This window comes from Onychomys torridus, chromosome 16, assembly GCF_903995425.1.
Source record: "Onychomys torridus chromosome 16, mOncTor1.1, whole genome shotgun sequence".
Classification (NCBI taxonomy): Eukaryota; Metazoa; Chordata; class Mammalia; order Rodentia; family Cricetidae; genus Onychomys; species Onychomys torridus.
Window position 1 is genome coordinate 18,105,875 of NC_050458.1, and position 21,189 is coordinate 18,127,063.

Genomic DNA, 21,189 nt, shown 5'->3' on the forward strand with positions numbered 1-21,189 from the left:
GCTAAGCAAGACAGTCACTGCATCCCACACAGCTTGGGTCCTAGATCCCTCACTAGGAACAGCAACGAAACCCCTATGTGTACACACAGATACATGTACAGAAGAGTGGGATCCTATCAGGTGTGGCTCTGATGGAGCAGCCCCTACTACCACCACAAACAGGAACCTCAGTGTGTTTATTATGTACAGCACAGGAGGAGGGATTCACTGGTCTGGGTCGGAGGTGTCTGTAGGCAAGTAGTCTCAGGCCATAAACATCCAGAAGGAGGAGGAAGCTGCAGTTGCTAGTTTTTGTACACACTAATAAATCATCTGGAAACACTTGTACTTGGACACAGGAAGGCTTCACCTTTCAGAGACTGATGCATGTGGGTAATAATGGCTTTGCCAGTTTCCCATGGGCCCAAGACCTTGGAGTGCTTGGCCTCTCTGTCCCTGTGTCAGCAATACGCAGTCACGAAAGACTTCACTCACTGGACTCCTCGGCTCCCTACAGACAGTGAGCTTGCGGTTGTGTGTGTTCCTCTTCTCTTTTTCATGATTTCTTTTTGTCTTTCATGGTTTCTTTCACTATCACCCACCATCCCTTAGGGAGAAACAAGTAATATTTAGTATGAAAAGAGGAATTTTAGACAGCTTTGTCCAAAGTGCCTCTTGTACAAACCCCTGGCTCCTTGTAGGCTATAGAATGTGTTTGCAGGAACCTTTGAGAACCATGTGTAATTTTACAGTTTGGACATTTTCCTTTTAAACATTATAATAAAATCAAAATATGCATATTTTGCATAAATTAGGTGGTCATAAATTAGGTGCAAGTAAGCTCTTCCATCAAACTCATGTTGGCACTGAATATGTTTTCATGATAGATATTTTTGGTGGCAAATGAACGTCAAAGAGGCTAAACTTAAATTCTCTATTCCTGCTGCTTTCCCACCATGCTGGACCTTCATCCTTCTGGAACTGTATATAAGTCCAAATAAAACCATTCTTCTATAAGTTGCCTTGGATACTGTGTTTTATCTCTGCAATTGATAACTAGCTGATAAAGTGCTGTTGTGGTTGAGAAATTTTTACTTTTTTCTTTGTAAAAGCACTGAAGTTTATACCAGTTCCAGAGAGGAAAGTGATAGTTCTGACAGAGCCCATGTCCTTTCTAGCCTGACACCAATCAACATCTGGACCCCTAAGCAGGGAGCAAAACAGGCCAATTGGAAGTGGGAGGAAGCCTTTTGCTCTCAAAGCCTGCCCCTAGTGGCATACTTCCTTCAGGAAGTCCATACCTTCTAAGCCTCCCCAAACAGTTCCATCAACTGGGGACCAAGTGTTCAAATGTTCCAGACCAATGAGGGACATTTCTCATTCAGATCACTATAGTTACTAAATGATATGTCAGCTTGTGCTACAAGAATAGAATACCTTGGGTCCTGGAAAAAGTGAACAACCTGATTTTTACTAATTTCTTAGAGTCCAATATGGAGGGAAGGGAGTATATTATATCCATGCACAGAAGTTAAATTTCTAAATTTAAGGAAACACGATTTAAAAACTCCCACTCAGACTTCGTAATGAAGTCAACACATGAATCTTCATGCCTGGCTTTTCTCTCCCTCCTCACCTTCATCATTTGATACTCCTCAACTGGAATTTTGTGTCCCAGCAACTATGTTTACTTCCCCAAATACGGTGATGTGTGATGCTCTGTGTGATCTTGTGCCTTCCTTTGCTTTACTATCTGGAAAGAGTTTTTCACAGACCACATGACCTATAGCCCTTCATCCATCTGCAAAACACCACAAATACAAGAAGTAGAATTCTCCAGAACCACTACCACCACCTTTCTAAGCACCTCAGCCAAGACTTCCTCTGCTCTGCCTCTAAGCCTCAAAGATCTGGCCTCAGCCATACCATGATGGTGAGCAGTACTTTATCCAACACCTGGGCACTCGGCCAGACTGTGCACCTTTTGAGGATAAAGCCATTGTTTTGTTTTGCCATGTGTTTCTCACAGAGCACTAGCTCATACCTCATTTTCATGTATGACATAGATCGAATCAACTGCAGTGGTCAAAAAAGCAATAGAGAACAGGTTGAGATTTTCAAGCTCTAGGCTCTCCAAAGAGCCTTTCTTTTCTCTCTTTTTTTAACGCTATTAAAAATTGTTCTTTGGCAATTTCATATGAATACATTCTGATTCCCATCATCCTTCACACTCTTGGAAACCTCTCCAATTCTTGGAAAACCCTCCCTCTCCCTACAAGTCTCTTTCCACACTGTTGGGTTTTTTGTTTTGTTTTTGAGTCTCTGAGTTTAACCAGGGCCATCTGTGTGACTATGCATTTGGAACTAACTATTGGAGCCTGGTAGGCTCATCAGTGGGCATGTAACTGAAGACAGCGTCTCCTCTTCCCCAAGAATCTATCGGTGACTAGTAGTTCAGAAGTAAGGGATAGGGCACTGTGAGCCCCTCCTCAATCTATGATTGACTGGTGATTGGCCCAATGTTGTGCAGACTCACTGAAGGTAGTTGCAGTTGCTGTGAGATCCCGGTTGCATTGGTTGTGTCGTGCCCAGAAGATAGCATTCTTCCTTACGTTTCAGCTTTTATGTTCTTTTTTCTCTCTCTTCTGAGATATTGTCTGAGCCTTTGAGGAGTTAGTACAAATCTGCTATTTATGGCCTTCACTTATTCTCAGCACCTTGACCAGCCATACTTTTCTGCATTCACCACTGTCCACTGTAAAGGGGAGCATCCCTGATTAAGGATGATAGTAGCATTTGTGTATGGATATAAACATAATTATTTAGAAGGCAGCTTGACCCCAGGAAAACTTAAGCTAAACAACAGTAGTAAGTTTCACTGAGTTTTGACAATGTTCACAAGTCATGGATTCCCTCTGGTGGAACAAAATTTATATCTAATTGGAGAGTAGTTGGTTAGCTCCATAATAGTCATACCACTATAACAACAGTGGCAAGTTTGTATTGTAGTTAATAGGTTCATACCTGGGTAAGACCATTGATGTCTCTTCTCTCTCAAAAGCCTGTATATTACCTTTCAGTACCATGGAAGCTAGCCACCAGGAATAAAATTTCCAATTCAGTTCCAGTGTGATTTCTTTGTATCTTACAATCAAGGTATCAGCAATATTGTCTTATCAACTAGCTCTGGTGGACAATCCAGAAGAATGTCAAGTGTGTATATTATTTAGGGGGGCTCTGGGGCCTCCCTAGCTAATAGCTCATAAGGACATATCACACACCTGACACTGAAGAGAATTTTAACATTTCTTTTGTGAGATACTCTGCCCACTATATATAACTAGTTATGATTTAGAGAAGGGGAGAAGCTCCCCTTCAGAGTAACCTTCCCCCCAGCAACATTTGTTCATTCAGCAAAATCTGGTCAAGTGTCTCCTGTAGATCAGGTACAACATTTGGGAGCTTTGGGTAAAAACATGGATGAGCCAAAACTCATTCCTGCCTCACAAAATTAGCAATATGTCAAAGTTTCTAGAACAATGTTCAGAAAAGAAAAAAAAAATAACATGAAACAAAGTAGAGAGAGGTTATACCATAGATTTAGATTGAGTAATAGAGAAAGTATCTATAGTAAAAGGCCAGAAGAAAGAATATTTGGAAGAAGTCTTGAATGGAAGATTCTGAAAAAAAGCTGTGGTTTCTAAATTCTCCTCAAAAATAAAAATCTATTCCCTAGCTATTTTAATAAATGAAAGTACCCTTACTATATTACTCAATTTCATGTTATCATAACAAAATACTATAGACTAGTTAGTTTATAAGCAATAGAAGTTCATCCAGTTCATGGTTCTGGCAACTGAGAAGGCAAATATCCAGGTTTAGGCCTCTGATGAGGGCTGCTGGCTATGTTACAGTACGGCAGACATCACATAGCAAGGTCACACAAGAACATGCAAAGACTGATCTCTATTTTTATTCTCCTCCTCATCCTTCTAAAGATACTGCCTATGGTAATCCCACCCTCATGACCTCATTGAGTCCTAGTTACCTCCAAGGATAACACCTCTAAATACCAGAAGCCAATGGAATTGGGAATTAATTCCATGAAGTTTTAGGGGACATGCCCAAATCACAACACTTACTTTGAAAACACTTTAACCAGACTTTTGCCCTGTTTTCTTCCCATGTCCTATAGCTCTACATTGGTCTTGCATGACATTTTCAATTTTGATAGTTCTCTGACAGAACTGATCTTTGTGTTAAGAACCTATAAAGTCACTGTAAACATTGAAACTGGCATCGTTTTGTATTGCTGTTACTGATTATATTAATACAATCAGAGCACACAGCCAGGATGAGCTATACTTAAAAACAATGTCCAGGAAAACAAAAAGGGTCTTTTCATCATATTCAAGGAAAACAAACAAGCAAACAAAAAAGAAGTAATGGCAATTTAATCCTGCCAAATAGGAGAGACAGTAATAAAGGATTGGAAAGATGAAGCTCTATGGTTCTGGCTTTCTACATTTTCCATTTAAAAATTTCTCTAGCATAGAAGGACAAAAACAAAAAGATTCTTAGGAAAGTGGGTGACTCTTTGGGGTAACTCAAGTCTCTGTGTCCCAGTGAATTCCATGGGGAACCATGAGAACCCAAAGTGAGGGGCAACAAAAGGTCTCAAGAGCACACAACATCTAGTATCGATTTTGGAAGGTTTCTGGGGGAAAATAAGAGTAAGCCCCAAACACTGACAACTGGATAACTGTTGTGAGTTTAGATTATTCATCAGTGCTGAGCTCCAGCCATAGTCATGTTGCCTGCCCCAGTTTGTACTCAGTGGGTGTCTGCTGTGTCTGAAGAGGTAAACTGAGCAGGGAAATGGAGTGAGTGAGAATCTTTCAGACAGTAACAGAATGAGGGATGAAGCCAGGCTGACGAGTGTTGCCCTGTAAGATACGTTGGAAGAAATGAAATCATGAAATACTGATCTGTCTCCTGGGCATGATCAGGAAATTGGCAGTCCTCTACTTTGATAGAGATACAATCAAATTCAACATCAGTGCAGAACCAGCCCTTTTTGGGAGAAGGACTGGGATCCAGGAAAAAGTGGAGCTGAAGGGATGCTCCACCACCCAAACAGGTTGAGAACTTAGAGCACAGAAGGAAATGCTCTTTGTCTGAGTTTACAAAATTGGTGAAGATTGTCACAAAAAGGCTAATAGAGTTAACATATTCGTTATACTTCTTCCAGATGCTTCTAATGGATCTTCCACCTCTTCTCCTGCTGATAGAAGCTGGCTCCACATTCATTGTGGTTCATTTCAAGACTCCAGCACTAAACAAAGATGCCACTACTCATTTTGCATGGTGTGTTAAGACCATGGGCTGAGCTACTTACTGTAGGAGCAGTCCTGCTCCTGTTGGGAAATCATGGCTCTCCCTCCCTCTCTGGTCCTGGAAAGAGCAGAACCCCAGTTCTGCTTAATAGCTTTAAAAGGGATTGATCTGTTGGATTTAATACCACATCTGCTGAATTTTTTAAGTGGACACAGTGAGAAGGTGCTAGCATCTAGCTTTATCTGTGGGATTAGAATTAACAAGTCTTTCCTGCATGAGAGTTTTAAAACTTTCAGCCATCACAAAGGGACTAAGGACTGGTTTTAAATGGGTATTGAACATGATGGACCAAAGAAAATGGACATTATTATCAGTAAGTAATATGCAAGCAAAGGGTGGAACTTTTATTGAGGTTTAGTAGAAGGAATCAAGAGTTGTCGAAACAGGGCTAATGAGTTGGGTCTGTAGGTAAAGATGCATCTCACTCAATCTCACAGTCTCAGTTTGAGACCCAGGATTCATGTTAGAAAGAGAAAACAGACTCCCACTTGTTGTCTCCTGACTTCCATATGTGTACTGTGACATGCATGTACCACACTGATACACACACACACACACACACACACACACACACACACACACACACACAAATAACAGATGTTACCTTTGGCATGGTAACATCATCTGTAAAAAACACATCCTAAGGAAATATTTGAAAATATGTTCTAAAAAATAGTACTAAAAAAATTTAGAAACATAAAAATACTTAAAAGACTGTTGGTTAATGATAAGTTTGATAAATTGTGGCATATATGTGCAACAGAATACTGCACAGTTGACAAAAATAGGCAATAAGAATGTATTTACTGAAATAAAAGAACACATTATAAAATTGATGTTAGATGACATTACATTTGGAGTAGACTCACCCACACATACACACACACACACACACACACACACACACACACACACTCACACTCACACATCGAAATAATAAAGAAAATATTGTTGCCAGAATCATACTGAAACATTTACTGTCATACAAAAGTAGTTTAAGAGACCTAAGTGCACATTATATATGTACATTCATGATTGTGTTTTATAGTTCCTTATCAAATGTCCCTTGTTTACCAGGCCTTGCAATACACAAAATTTCTCAATAAAAATTCATATTAACTAACTGATTGTTTCCCTAGTCACATTGACCAAAAGAAGCCCCACCCAAGGATGAACCAACCAAAAGGTGGAGAATCTTATTTAAAATCACATAATGAATTCAAAACCGTAGCTAGAATTTATAACCTCAGACTCTCGGAGCTGAACCCAAAGAAAACAGAAGGTGGCCTCACATTGGTTCTAGTTTCTGTTGACTGTCTATTGGATTTGAACTGTCCCTTGGTGTAGCAATTTGAAGAAAATATTGGCCTCAATCTCTGGCAACTACCTCCACCAAGAGCTACAGCCTGTTTTCCTACTGCTACATTTGGAGCTGGTGTAGAAGATGGTGGTGCCTCCTGAGAGCTAGGCCACAAGACACTTTACAACCCTCACTCATTTGGAACTTTGACCACTCCGTGTATCGGAACTACCTGGCTGGAGAATGAGCAGAGCCATCCCATCATCAGACATGACTGACCTTACCTACCCCACCTAGCTGGGGTCATTGTAGCTCACGCTATATCAGCAAAGCCACCTAAGAGAGTCCAGATCTAAATGTCAACCCACAGAACCCTGAGAGACATAAATGCTTTCTGTTGTAAGCCACAGTTTCATGGGCTTTCACAGGCAGCAGAAGGTGACAGATACAGGCCTGGGCGAGGCTAGGCCTCTTTACTGTTCATATGAGGGAACCAAAGAGGTGAAGTTCCCCATTCAGAGTCCAACAGTAAAGCCCCCAAACAAGAAACTAAACCAGCTTCTCCTGACCACCCCACCAGTGTTCTAGTCTTAAAATGGTTCAGGGAAATGAGAAAGAAAAAATGGAAAGAAGGAAGGAAGGGATGGAAGGAGGGAGGGAGGGAGGGAGAGAACATGAATCAAAGGCTTCAGATCACCATGGGCCCCGTGGGTCCTGCCAACTCAATAGCCTGGCTGCCGAAGAAAGGCGAAAACCAGCCAAACAAAACCCCAGAGACCTCAGAACTCCGTTCTCTGGCCTCTCCGTCTTCTCCTTCCTCGTCCCTCTCAGCTTCTACCTTGCTCCCTTCTCTTCCTTGGCCCCATCTTCCCTCCCTGACCCTCTCCCCACTCCTCCTTCCTTCCCCACTTTTTCCCATCGGCTTCTCTGTGTGCCAACCAGAGACCCCTGACCCTCCTCCCTTCCCAGTTCCTGGCTTCACCCACCTTTCCTGTCCCTCAGAGGGTCAGACAGAAAGAGCAGCTAATCAAAAGGGAGACCCAAAGGAGCCTCGGGATTGCCCCAACAACTCTTCATAATGGACTGTACTTCAAAGTGCTTGGCCCCAAACATTAGCCACTTAATCCTCACAGCCGCCCCTCGTGTTAATTAGGCCTCATTATTCATGAGTTACACACCAGGAAAACAATGCCAGACGGAGTACCAGCTGTACTCCAGGTTCCGAAGCCGAGGAGGGCCCAGGCCTCTTGGCACCAAAGCCACACACTCCCCCTGGTGTCCACCCAGAGGCCCGGCTGAGCCAAGGGGCGGCTCAAGCTTTTCTTTTTTCCACTTAGCACAGGTGTGTTTTACCGCAGCCTAAATAGCAGCTACTATTTATTCTCTGGGATTTTCTAAAAATGTGCCTTTGCAAAGCTTCGAGCCAAAGGCTTTCCCAGCATCACTCTTTATTAAATCAAGCCACAGAAATGTATTGAAAATCACGAGCGTTTTGAAACATACTGAGTCCTTTATGGCTGAAATAATCTAATAGACAAGCTGTTGTTAATTTACAACCTTAATTTTCAGACACACTTCTCGAGTCAAAAGGACTTCCTGCCCCGTAATTCCTGTAGGGACACAGGTGGCCTAGCACTAAGTACACATCTACTGTACATTAAAATGTATTTCTTACTTAACTTCAACATTTCTGAAATCTCAAGTTTATGTCTAGACTATTTTAATCAGCAAAATGTCATAATAAACCATATGTTGGTCTTGATCGGTTACATACACCAGCCCTACTCATAAAGTATCAAAAGCTGGTTTTAGAAAGAGGTCTGTATTTGTTTTACCAAGAAAATGGTACTTTCAGTCTATCATATCAGACATGTTGGCAAGCAGAAAGGGGCCATACGTAACTGGTAGAAAAATGGGTTTTTCTTCTTCTTTGCACTTCATGTACTGCTCCATCAATATCAATTTCAAACTTCAGAGTTTTGAAACATCAGACTTAAATTGGCCTCCCTAGGCCCTTGACCACTATCCACAAAGCATTCTGACCTCCACAGGCCCTTTAGAAGGAGCAGACACGTTTATTCCTTCTATTCCATTTTTCTGTTGATTCCCACCTAAGTTAACCTCCATCTCTCAGTCCCACAAAGAATTACCACGTCTCCCCCACACAAGAACAGGGCAGATAAACGCATTGCTGGCTGGACTGGAGAGAGGCTCAGTGGTTAAGAGCATTGGCTGCTCGTCCAGAGGACCCAGGTTCAATTCCCAGCATCCACATGGTGGCTACAACCATCTGTAACTCCAGTTCCAGAGGACCCAACACCTCATCTGACCACCACAGGCACTGCACACATGTGGTACACATACATACATGCAGCCGAAATACCCACATACATATAATAAAAATTATTAAGTGGTGCTGACTAGAGATATCCAAATATTAGTCAAATATTAGTCAGTCACCTGTCATAGCTGAGGACCTGTAGCCGCGCTGGTAAAACAAGGCATGCCTGACGCATTCTTTCCCAGAGACAACAGTTTTATTGGAGAAAGATATGGCACAAATGATCCCAGAAATAGTTTTCCTGGGAGCTCTGAAAAGAAAGTGCTGACTACGATCGAAGCCTATACTAGAGACATCAGCTGTTACAGAGGGACCAGACATAACAGTATTTGACTTTGACCTTGGGAATAAGACAGTTGAGCTGGTCAGATAGAAGACGGCTGTGGAGCAGTGGACATGTGAAATGGTAATGGGAAAAACAGAGAAGGGGATAGAGGGAGAGGAGGGGTCGAGGGGAAAGAGAAGAACGTGAGAAAGAAGGAGGGGATAAAGAGGAAAGGCAAAGGCCAAAACGAGAAGAACCGGATGAGAAGATGAGACGGGAGAGAAGGCAGCAGGCAATGGGGAGGGACAGGGACAGGAGGCAAGATGAATGGGGAGAGACTCGGACGACATCAAATCCAGAGGCGGGCGGATCTCTGTGAGTTCGAGGCCAGCCTGGTCTACAAAGCGAGTTCCAGGAAAGGCGCAAAGCTACACAGAGAAACCCTGTCTCAAAAAACAAAAACAAACAAACAAAAAAAAAAAAAAGTAAAAGAAAGACATCAAATCCATTAAGTCCTTACTTTAATGACAAACCAGGAAGGACCAGAAATTGTATAAAAGTAGTTTTGCTTCCAATTCTAAAGAAGCATAATTAGAAAAGCACTTATTAATCAAGCTGTAAGATACCAGCTTTGCTATCAACATAAAGAGCTCTTAACCCAAACTAGGAAGAAAGACAACTACACACAAGATGGCAGGTACTTCAGGGGAAGGGAACAAACTGGGTTTTAATGTTGGCACTTGATGGAACTTTACAAACTGCGGATCATTGTGAATAGAATATCCTTGCAGATAGACATTCTTTGGACATGAAAATCGTCATAACGTTTGTTTGTGCCAAGCCTGGACAGAAACAGAAAGAGGGTTTGCTGCTCAGGAAACCACACAGCTGCCCTTGGTTGGCATGGTCCGATGAGCAGATAGTAATTTGAGTGGCACTATGTTAAAATAATGGTGTTTTCTCTGGGCGGTTCTGGTGCAAGCTGTCTTCTCCACTGAAGGGAGTCATCTTGTGGGGCAAGCTTGTGAGGGAGCATTGCTCGGGTGTCTGTCACAGCTACCAATGGCATGACCGACCATTCAGCACCCACCCACTGCCAAATGGGGATCGTGTTACTTATTTGTCTCCGTGCTGTGGTACCGGGGCAGAAGGAACTGAAGATAGGAAGGGTTCCAGATGGGTACCTCACGGCAATGAAGTCGGGACAGCAGGAGCTTAAGGTTGCGTTGTGTCCACAGCCAGAAAGACAAATGCTGGTACTCGGGACCCAAGCCCAGAGAACGGCGCCAGCCGCTCCTAGGAGGTATCTTCCCATTCAGTTAACCTAATCAAGATAATCCTCATAGACACAGCCAGAGACTAAGCTAGACAACCCCTTTCAGGTGTTCCCAAAAGCTTGTCTCCTAGGTGACTCTAGATCCTGTCAAGTCGACCATCAACATCAGAGGATCCATTTGCAGTCTGTCCAGACACTGCCTCTTCTCCAGGGCTGAGGACATCTTAGAAATAAGGCTTGCCCAAATGACTTGCTTAATCCAATGAACTGTCAACAGAAGTGATATGAGCCACTTCCAGGTGACAATTCGATGCTAATGCAGGGTTCACCCTCCCTGATGCTTCCTGTGGCGAAGGCTGTATGGATTCTTTTAAATTAGAACTGTTATTCTGAGCCCCTGAGTGACTAGAGCGCCCCCTACTGGCCCTGCCTGGAAAGGCAACATAAGAAAAAGATCTTCACCACTGCACTCTAAAAACTAAACCACAGTTCTCTGAGAGCCGATGTTACAATTTCCTTTTCATTTTACCGTGCAACCTTCTCTCATAACACCCTTGCACTCAAAATTATTGGTGTACCTCCTATAGAAACGGGCTTGGCAATCAAGGAAATGCAAAATGTGTGCTTGAGTCAAAAATTGCTGCTTTTAAAAATAGCTGTTTCTATAAAATAGTGACTCTACAGTAACTGGCAACTTTTATGGTTTGGGCCTCACCCAGAGTAGCATGGGAGGTAGGGAGGAGTTTGCATCAAATCCTGCCCCCCCCCCCCATCTTCAGGGAAGAACAAATAAAAGCAGGATCAGCGGGTGGGGACTCAAGGCCAGCCCGTCCCTTCGTTCTCTATAGCCTTGAACATGTAGTTTGGGCTATGGCTTCAGTCTCCTCATCTATACCACGGAGGAATCCGGTGAGTCAGAACGAGTAAATGAGAACTAGTCCCCAGCAAGGGCTTGGGAATTTCCTGTCCCTACAGTAATGCTAACAATCCTGGAGGGAAGGCCAGACATAGTAACACACCCTTAATCCACATTTGGGAGGTTCAGTACAGGTGGGAGGATCATGAGTTCCAGCTAGCCTGAGCTACCAGTCAAGTTTGAGAATATCCTAGGTTACATGGCAAGACTATGTCAACAGCGACGACACTAGCAAAGGTTCAGCATGGCATGCCGTGACTTCTCCAGACCGCCACCACAGCATACCTTGTGGCAGCTCATTCATATTGTTTTGTCTTTCCATGTCAGTCTAGGGAAGTGGTTCTCAACCCTCCTAAAGCTGTGACCCTTTAACACAGCTCCTCGTGCTGCGGCGACCCCCTCAACCATAACATGATTTCTGTTGCTACTTCATAACTGTAATTTTGCTACTGTTATGAATCGTAATGTAAATATTTTGGGAGGCAAAGGTTTGTCAAAGGAGTCTCAACCCTCAGGTTGAGAACCATTGATCTAGGGTGTCATGGAACCTTCAGTTCTTCAGAAAGCCTAAAAACCCAAGGTCCCTCCCACATCCTCACCAGCAGCCTTTTTCAGAATTTCCAGAATCATTTTACCCTCTTGTAACTGTGATTGCCTAGATGCACTTCCGTCTTCCTGGGGAGATGCTGTGTTCACACACTAGGCTAGCAGTCCTCAGACGGCCACCTGAGAAGAGAGTGCGTTGTAGCAAAGGCTGGAGCAAGAAGGACCCACAGAGGCAAAAGAGAGCAGAACATTTGCGAGGCTTCACGCTCCAATCAGGAGGACTTTGAAATAACTACCCGGGTGAGAGGATGCGCTGTGATCCCCTTACTGATTAGCTGAGTCTGAAATAGGTTTTAATTGCCTGTCAGTGTCAGATATCAAAGCTGTGTGTGCTCTGGGAGCACAGCATGCTCAGCCAGCTCTCCAGGCAAACTTGCTTTATGGCTGTAGGTGTGCAGTGAGTTTCCACAAGCCCTTCTCCCTCCAGGTCCCTTCCCCTACGATGTTTTTCTTTCACCTAAACACTCCATAAATTTTCCAAAGACTGCTTATTTCTCATATATAGTCATTCATTACTTAATGAGAAATGTTTCCTTATGTGATGGCATCATTGCGCAAATATCAGCGTATATGCACAACAAACTAAGACAGCTATGCCATCACTAGGCAACAGTATATTCTTTGGCTCTACCATTGTATATGTGGTCCACCATCGACCAAAGTATCATGATGCCATGTGAGACTGCCCCTTTGCATATCAGTAAGCTCCGGTTACTGTAACAAAATGCCACAGACTAGGTGGCTTAAACAGCACACACTCACTTTCTTCCAGTTTTGGAGGCTGGAAATTCAAAGTCAAGATGCTGACCAACATCCTCCTGTGAGAAACTCATTCTGGTTTATAAACAGCAGATGTATCTTTCTGTCAGGAAGTAGAGCGAGAGAATTCTCCTGGAGTCTTCACTTTGAAGACCTGTAAATCCAAATTACTTGGCAAAGGTCTCATCTCCACACATAAGAAATGAAGACATCTTCTGAAAGAAGACAAAAACATCTATTCTGTAATAATCCATAAAGAGAAAAAAATATAACGTGGACTAATTGTGATTGCCTAGATTTGGGGAACCAGTCTGGTTCTGAGCAATCTATTTGAATATATCTTCTTTAGGAAGTACTGGTCAAGCATCCACTAGATGAAAGATGCTGTGCAGACAACCAAAGGGCTGCAGAGGGGGCTTGAGTTTTGCCCTCAGGCAGGGCTGCAGAGCACCATGGGAAACTAGACAAAACTGGGGGTTAAAAACTCTAAAAGTACTAAAAAAAAAAAAGTCTAATTAAAAGACATGTATTTAAGTAACAAAGGAATAAAGACAGGGCTGTCGTAGGGCAGAGAAAACAGAAAAGTATGGTGAATGAGAGCTTGACACCTGCACTCTGCTTTGGCACCGTGGAGGGGTGAGCTGACTTCCCGGCTCTGACATTCAAATCTTTGCCGTCTGATACTGAGAAAATTAATTCATCATTCAAAGTCTGTTTTTCTACCTATAAAATGGGGCTAATGACATTACCTCCATGTAGAGTTCTTATGATAACGCCTATAAAGCACTTAGCTTTCTGAGTGGCCTGAGTCATTCCTCAATAACCAGTCATTAAGAAGTGGAGGTGGATGCCGGGCAGTGGTGGCACACACCTTTAATCCCGGCGGCACTCAGGAGGCAGAGCTAGGCGGATCTTTGTGAGCTCAAGGCCAGCCTGGTCTACAAGTCTAGTTCCAGCACAGGCTCCAACACTACACAGAGAAATCTCATCTCAAAAAAAAAAGGAAGAAAGAAAGAAAAGTGGAAGTGGAGAAATACTTCTGGAGGAGACAGAGGAGTGGGATGCTTTATCTGACTGTGGTATCCCAGAGTGAGACTCGGTAGGGGCAGGTATTTGGTGTGTTGTGAGGAACTGGGGTAACAATCTATTAAGCACATGAGTTTGGGGATCTGAAAAGTCAATGCATCTGAGTGGAATGGACCACATGTCAGGAAGTCACAGAAAAGTGATTAGTGAGCTGGTCTGGCTGGAGTCCTAGATACACCCTTTGGAGTCTGCCCCTGCTCCTCCCTACTCAGGAGAATGGAGTGCCTTGTCTTCAGAGCTCATGAAAAATGGTTTACCTCAAGGGTCATTTTCCTACTAACCCAGATATAATCATATTGCTTTGTTTGGGTTTTTAATCTGTTTTTCCCTTTATATCATCCAGAAACAAAGCCCAGGCTAGTTCTGTGTCCAGAAGCTTGTTCTGCCCTAATGGAAAAAGTGCAGACTCAGGTGGACATCAAATTATTTCAGAGAAATTTTAATTTTAAAATGTCTGATGAAATTCTTTCTCAGCTGCTAAGGTCGCAAAAGCAAGCTAAGTTTTGGAGTTCTCTTCCATGTGTCCCTGAAACAAGAGCGTCCCTAAAAGAAGAAATATTAAGATCACACTCATTCAATCTAATTGGCATGGTCATTTAAATTAGTGAAATGTTTGAGTTACTCAATACAGTTATATTATCTTAATTCTTTCTAGGACAACACAAGTCACATGTTAATAAATGAGTCTCTAGTAGCAGCTTTCTTTTTCAAAAGATTTTTATTTTCAATTATGTGTATGTGTGTGTGTTGTATGTGGGTATGTGGATAAGTACATGTGCCCAAGGAGGCCAGAAATGGGTATCAGGTCATCTGCAGCTAGAGTTACAGGCAGTTGTGAACCTCTGGACATGGAGCCTGGGAACTGAACTCGGGTCCTCTGGAAGAACAGTGAGGACTCTTCACGTTTGAGCCATCTCTGCAGCTCCACTAGAAGATATATGAATGGGTAGATAATCGTTGGAACTGTATCTTTGATGAGGTCAGTGTAAATGTTTCCTGATGTGATGGTTTAAAGAAGGAATAACAGTCCCTCACCCTTTAAATGAAATCATCCATCCCTACTAGCATTAGGTAAGAAACTGAATGTGTTAGATTGTGATCGTTCACAATCCAATTTAAACAAATAGTAAAAATACCTTCAAAATACTGTGGTAAGACTAAAATCATAATCTTCTCAGAGCACTGGCAGGCCCCTGTGCTCTTTTTAGTTCTCCCTTGTTTAATAAACCCCACTGTTAAGCATAGCAGAAGGTGGACCAGCAAGATGGCTCAGCAGAAAAAGATGCTTGCCTATGGAAGCTGGCAACCTGAATCTGATCCCTGGAACCTACATACAACTGGAAGGATAGGAGTTACTCCACAGAGTTGTCCTCTGACCTCAACCTGCTGCTGTGACATAGGTGTACACACACACACACACACACACACACACACCACAACACATACACTACTAATAATTTTTAATATAGGATAGTAGGTGGCACTAGTCAACATAAGATTTCATCCCACTCATATCAACGTCTAATTCCAAACACAAACCATCATATTGTGTGAACTGCATCATACCTGCAATCTTCTAGAATTGAATTGGTAGAAGCACACTTGTTCCAAACTCCATTCATTGCTACTGTTCTCTGGTTAAATCTTTGGAAGTGCTCAGGGAAACTGCATGGCAGTGAGCACAGATCTCTTGACGATAAGGATTTTGTGTCAGTTTCATATTTTTTGTTTGTTTCTGGTTTGTTGTTTGTTTGAGACATAGTTTCACTATACAGCCCAGGCTGGCCTTGAACTAACAATCCTGCCTCCATATGCTGAGTGTCCAGTCGTGCCTAGAGTGTTGGTCTCCTAGGAATCCCTAGAAAATTACCTAGAAGAACTTAACAGGAAGTGAAACAGAAAGGAAGTGTGTGAATGGGACTGAGTCATCACTTAGGGAAGAAAAAGGCTTTGTCCCGGGCATAACCTTTATTACTTACGGAAATGTCATGTAATAACATAACCCTTATAACCATAACAAATGCCAATTACTGAGTACTTACTTTGATGTTTTCTTCTAAGCATTTCATTTGTGTTAGCTCAAATTCATTTCGAAGGGATTGCATTCATTTTACAAGTCAGGAAAATGGGCCAGAAAGGCTATATAAAATGGAGAGCTTGAACTGTATTCAAAAGGTCTTCTCTTGGGTGCCTGAAACCACAAGGGGCATTAGCACACCAGCACCTAAATTTGTGTGCTATTTTTGTGTGTACTGTCTGAGATCATCTTTCATTCAGATTGCCAAAGTGACCTGTGGTATCTCCTGTCCAAACAGTTCAGGTATTTTATGTATTGAATTTCAACCTAGTAGTGTTCAGTGAATGGACTAGTCATGATGTTAAATTGACTATAAATCTGGCAAAGGCTTTGTAAGGAAGGAAGGAAGGAAGGAAGGAAGGAAGGAAGGAAGGAAGGAAGGAAGGAAGGAAGGAAGGAGGGAAGGAGGGAGGGAAGGAGGGAGGGAGGAAAGAAAGATGAGGTGTTTTGTTTTGTTTGTTTGTTTGGGGGGGGGGGGTTGAGACAGGGTTTATCTGTATAGCTTTGTGCCTTTCCTGGAACTCAATTGGTAGACCAGACTGGCCTCGAACTCACAGAGATCCGCCTGCCTCTGCCTCCCGAGTGCTGGGATTAAAGGCTTGCGCCACCACCGCCCGGCTGAAAGATGAGTTTTTAATTCCCTAATTTTCTCCAAATACAATAATAAATAATAAAAGAAATAAACACTAAAAGAAAAATCAAAACTCACTTAAAAAAAAAAAAAGAGAGACAGTTTGACCAAACTTTCCCAAATGCCCTGTCAGACAGTTCCATAAGCGTGAATAACACAAGCAGCAATGTGTGGTGATCGTGTGTTTGCCAAACACTGTGTGACCATCCCAGGTCACCGTTCCCTTGAGGTAGCACCAACAACCTTTGCCCGTCCACTTCCCAGCCAGACTTCTCCTAGCCTGACTCCCACTTCAGCACTCTCCTCTCTCTCTCTCTCTCTCTCTCTCTCTCTCTCTCTCTCTCTCTCTCTCTCTCTCTCTCCATACTTGTCAAACTGTGGCTTCAGCATGAACTGCTAGCCTAGCAACTAGTTGACTTCAAAGGCCATTATGACCTTTCTCACAGGACTTGGCAGTATTCTTTTTGGCCAAACACCAGTCATTTCCAACAGATGCCCTCTTCTCATCTCAAAACCCACACACCTCATCATGATCTCCCTGGTGACACTGTCCCCTTTGTCATGCTCAGTGTTGTCGTTGTCAAAGAGAACCCTCTCCTGACTCTTGGTTTTCCATGCTAAGATCTGTCTTTCGCAACATCACCTGCCCTTTGCTCTCAGTTCTTCCTGGACTTGCTAAGCCAGAACTGCCTCATTGTCCTCCAGCCAATCCCCTCTGGGATGTTGGATTCACAAGGATGTTTCCCTTTGTTAATGTTCCCTGTGCAAGCTTTCAGCCTTAGCTTGAGTCTAACGCCCTCTCCCCACAAGAATTCGCATGGAACTCACAGTGGTTTGGTTTTCTTTTGTTTTGTTTTTGCTACCATATGAACAAACGACCCACCTGACACTAGCTTGTCATGGAAAGTCTCACACACCCTTCCATGGCCATCTTTGTGTTATATAGATAAGGAAACTAAACTCAAAAGGTGTTCAGTGACTTGCCCAAGGTCATTGTCCCTAATCTGTGGTAGGGACATTGAGAACCAAGAACTTTTACTTGTAGTCCAGGTTACAAAGTCAGACTTTGATCACCAAACAGAGCCAAAGAGTTCTTTTTACATCTTTGCAGCCTTCTATACATTTGGTGAAGTGTTGGTGCATCATAAACATTCAAAACTCTGCAGTGGTGTGAAAAGAGAGAAGAGCAGGAAGGAAGAAGAGAGTCCAGAAGCACAGCTAACCATTGGAGCTCAGAATCTGTGGGTCCTCATGGCTGGCCAACAGCCAAGGTCCACCACCCACACCAACACTTTCTGAGAGAAAGGTTGGCTGTGGCCAGATCACACCTTGAGACCACAGGAACATCCTGTCCCAGCCTCCAACTTGCTGCCCGCCTTGACCCAGTACTCAGGGACTTTCCCAAACCAATTCTTGCTGTGTGGTTGGTGACTCAGAACCGTTGCTGTTGTCCAAGGTATCATCTGTAAAGTGCTTCCTTGGAAGAGAAAATGTTTGGGACAGCTGGAAGGGGAGCTCCCAGGCTGCAGCCACAAGGAGCCTTGTTGTGTGTGTGAGAACACAGGCTCCTTTTTTCCCTCTCTTCCCCTCGGCTGTGTTTATTTAAAGCTCTGCTGCCACTGTGGGGTGCGTGCCCAGGACTCCAGGCAGGGCCCTTGGCAGCAGCAGGGAGCAGGCCCCGCACTTACTGCAAGGACCACAGTAGTCATGGGCACAGGCCTCAGGCCAGGAACCAGGGAATCCAGCCAGGACAGTGAAAGGCGTTGGGCAAGAGTTGTTATTGTGTCCAGGGCCACCCTCTAATGATTGTGTTGGCTGTTATGATTTCTGTTTCTATTGCCATTTCTCTTACTAAATATGTTCCCACTGGTGTCTTGTACAGGGAGAACTTTAAAATATTATATATAATATATATTTGTATTCATAAGCAATTTTATATTGATATGTTACATTTATTTATTTGTGGGTTTATCCCTCTTTTTTTTTTTTTTTGAGACAGGATATGGATATGCAGCCTAGGTTAACCAGGAACTTACGATCCCCCAGCTCTACCTCAACATCACTAAATGTATGTCTTTGTATGTATGTTCTCATATATACACATGTGTGTGTATATATATACATATATATATAAACATATTTATAGAGAGATGTATGATAATTTATATGTCAGCTAGGGTGCTAAGCTGACCTCTTAGGAGTGAAACTGATGGCCTTGCTTTCCCAGGCAGCCCAGGAGGGAGGGTAGCCTCTTCTATGGCAAAATAACACTTTTTCTTTCAAATAATTAATGTGTATGTGTGTGTGGGTTTTGGGGTGCCTGTGCTTGTGGAAGTCAGAAGACAATTTATTGAAACTATTTCTCTCCTTCTACCATGTGGGTTCCGGAGAACAAAACCCAGGCCCTCAGGCTTGGTAACAATCACCTGTCTCACTAGCTAAACACTTGAATTAGAAGTGTTTGCAAACAGAACCTCACTCCTTGTCTGTCCCTTCCCTCAAAAAAATTCCTCTCAGTACCTTTGCACTGGAAGCCCCCTCAGTCAAGTGTTGTTGTTGTTTTTGCTCTTTACTCTTTTGGGGGGCCCACCACCCAGATCCCAAATAAATTACACATGGAGATTTATTATTATTTATAAATGCCAGCTTGGTTTGTTTCATGCCAGTTTTTCTTAACTTCAATGATTCCATTTACCTTTTGCCTCTGGGTTTTTACTTTTCTTTCCCTCTTTAGATGGCTGGCTGTGTGGCTGTGTGGCTGGCCCCTTTTGTCCTCCTCCTTCTCTCACTCCTTGATCTGGCTTGCTCTTTTCCTCTTTCTCCTCCTAGATTTCTCCTATTCGTTCTCTCTACTTGCCAGCCCCGCCTATCCTTTCTCCTGCCTTGCTATTGGCCCTTCAGCTCTTTATTAGGCCAATCAGATGTTTTAGACAGGCAAAGTAACACAGCTTCACAGAGTTAAACAAATGCAACATAAAAGAATGCAGCACATCTTTGCATCATTAAAACAAATGATCCACAGCATGAACAAATGTAACACATCTTAAAATAATATTATACAATAGTCAAGAACTGAGGAGGAAGGAATAGACCCCAGTCAAAGGACCTGGGCTCTCCATCACTCACCTTTGAGGACAAAGGATAGACTGAGAATGAGTCCACAAAAAGTTACACTCTATGACACACTGAGGCTTCCAATACCACCAGGACGAATGAAGAGGTGTTGAAGAGGTGGAAAAAAATAAGAAGCAAATAGGCTTGTTTTTTGTTTTTGTTTTGTTTTGGTTGGTTGGTTGGTTGGGTTCTTCTTGTTTTTGTTTGTTTGCTTGCTTGCTTGCTTGTTTTTGTTCCTTTGTGTTTAGTTTTTGTTTGTTTGTTTGTTTTGTTTTTTTAATTTTCCTTCATGAACAGTGCTGCAGGGGTAAGGGGAGGATAGGGAAGGACCGGGAAGTAAGCAGAATTGGGGTGCATGATGTGAAACTCCGAAAGTATCAATAAAGAAGTTAAATTTCCAAAGGAGAAGAAGGAGTCCATGGCTTGTAAGAGGCAGCCAGGCTATTGAGCCAGTCTGACGCTGCTCCCTAGACACGGATCGGGATCGCCAGATGTGTTTATGAAACCATCGCTAGTTCTCCTAGAGAGCATCTGCTTGCCAGCAGCAGTCAGGAGGGCCATGCTTTGACTTCAGCCTTTTCCACTTTGGTGCCACCAAGAGAAGCTCCAAAGGCCAGTGGCAAACAGGCTCTTTAGAGTTAGGAAACTCATCTGGATGGTTACTACAGCATGCTTCCCAAGCGAAGGAACAAAAAGAATGTTTAGTTCTCAGAGATGCTATGACGCCACTGTGGTAGGCAGTTCTTCAACTATAGATGGCCTCTGCCTCCATTTTCCCTAGTCAGTTGAAATCAAAACTGTCTTCTCAGTTTTCACCCTACCAGTGGCTGATAAGATGCTGAGTATTTAGAGAAAGAAGGGTATTGTTACAGGTAACTGTTTTTTTTTAAATTTGATGGCATTTTTTTCTCTATCAAGAATGAAAGTACAGTGAGGGCTGGAGATTGTAGCTCAGTAGAGTGTTTGTCTAGCATGCAAGAAAGCTTACATTCAATCCTAAGCACTACATAAACTGGCCATAGTGTATACCATAGTGAAGGCAGGAGGATCAATAGTTCTAGTTGGCTAAATAGAGAATATGAGTCAAATCTGGGATACATGAGACTCTGTCTCAAAAAGAAAAAAAAAATGCAATGAACATCTAGTTACCTGAAACTTTTTTAAGTTAAATTCTCTCCATGAAATAAACCTATACCGTGAAAGGGAGTCCATGCCAGACATTGCCTGGATGGCCAAGAACCAGAGACTGGATAACTCACAGACCTAGGGTATAACCAAACATGACTGGCAAAAAAAATCAACTAAATGATTCCTAATGATATTCTGCTGTACTCATAGATCAGTGCCTTGTCCAGTCATTATCAGAGGGGCTTCTTCCAGCAGCAAATAGGAGCAGGTGCAGAGACCCACAGCTAGACATTACGCAGAGAGTCTAAATTGGA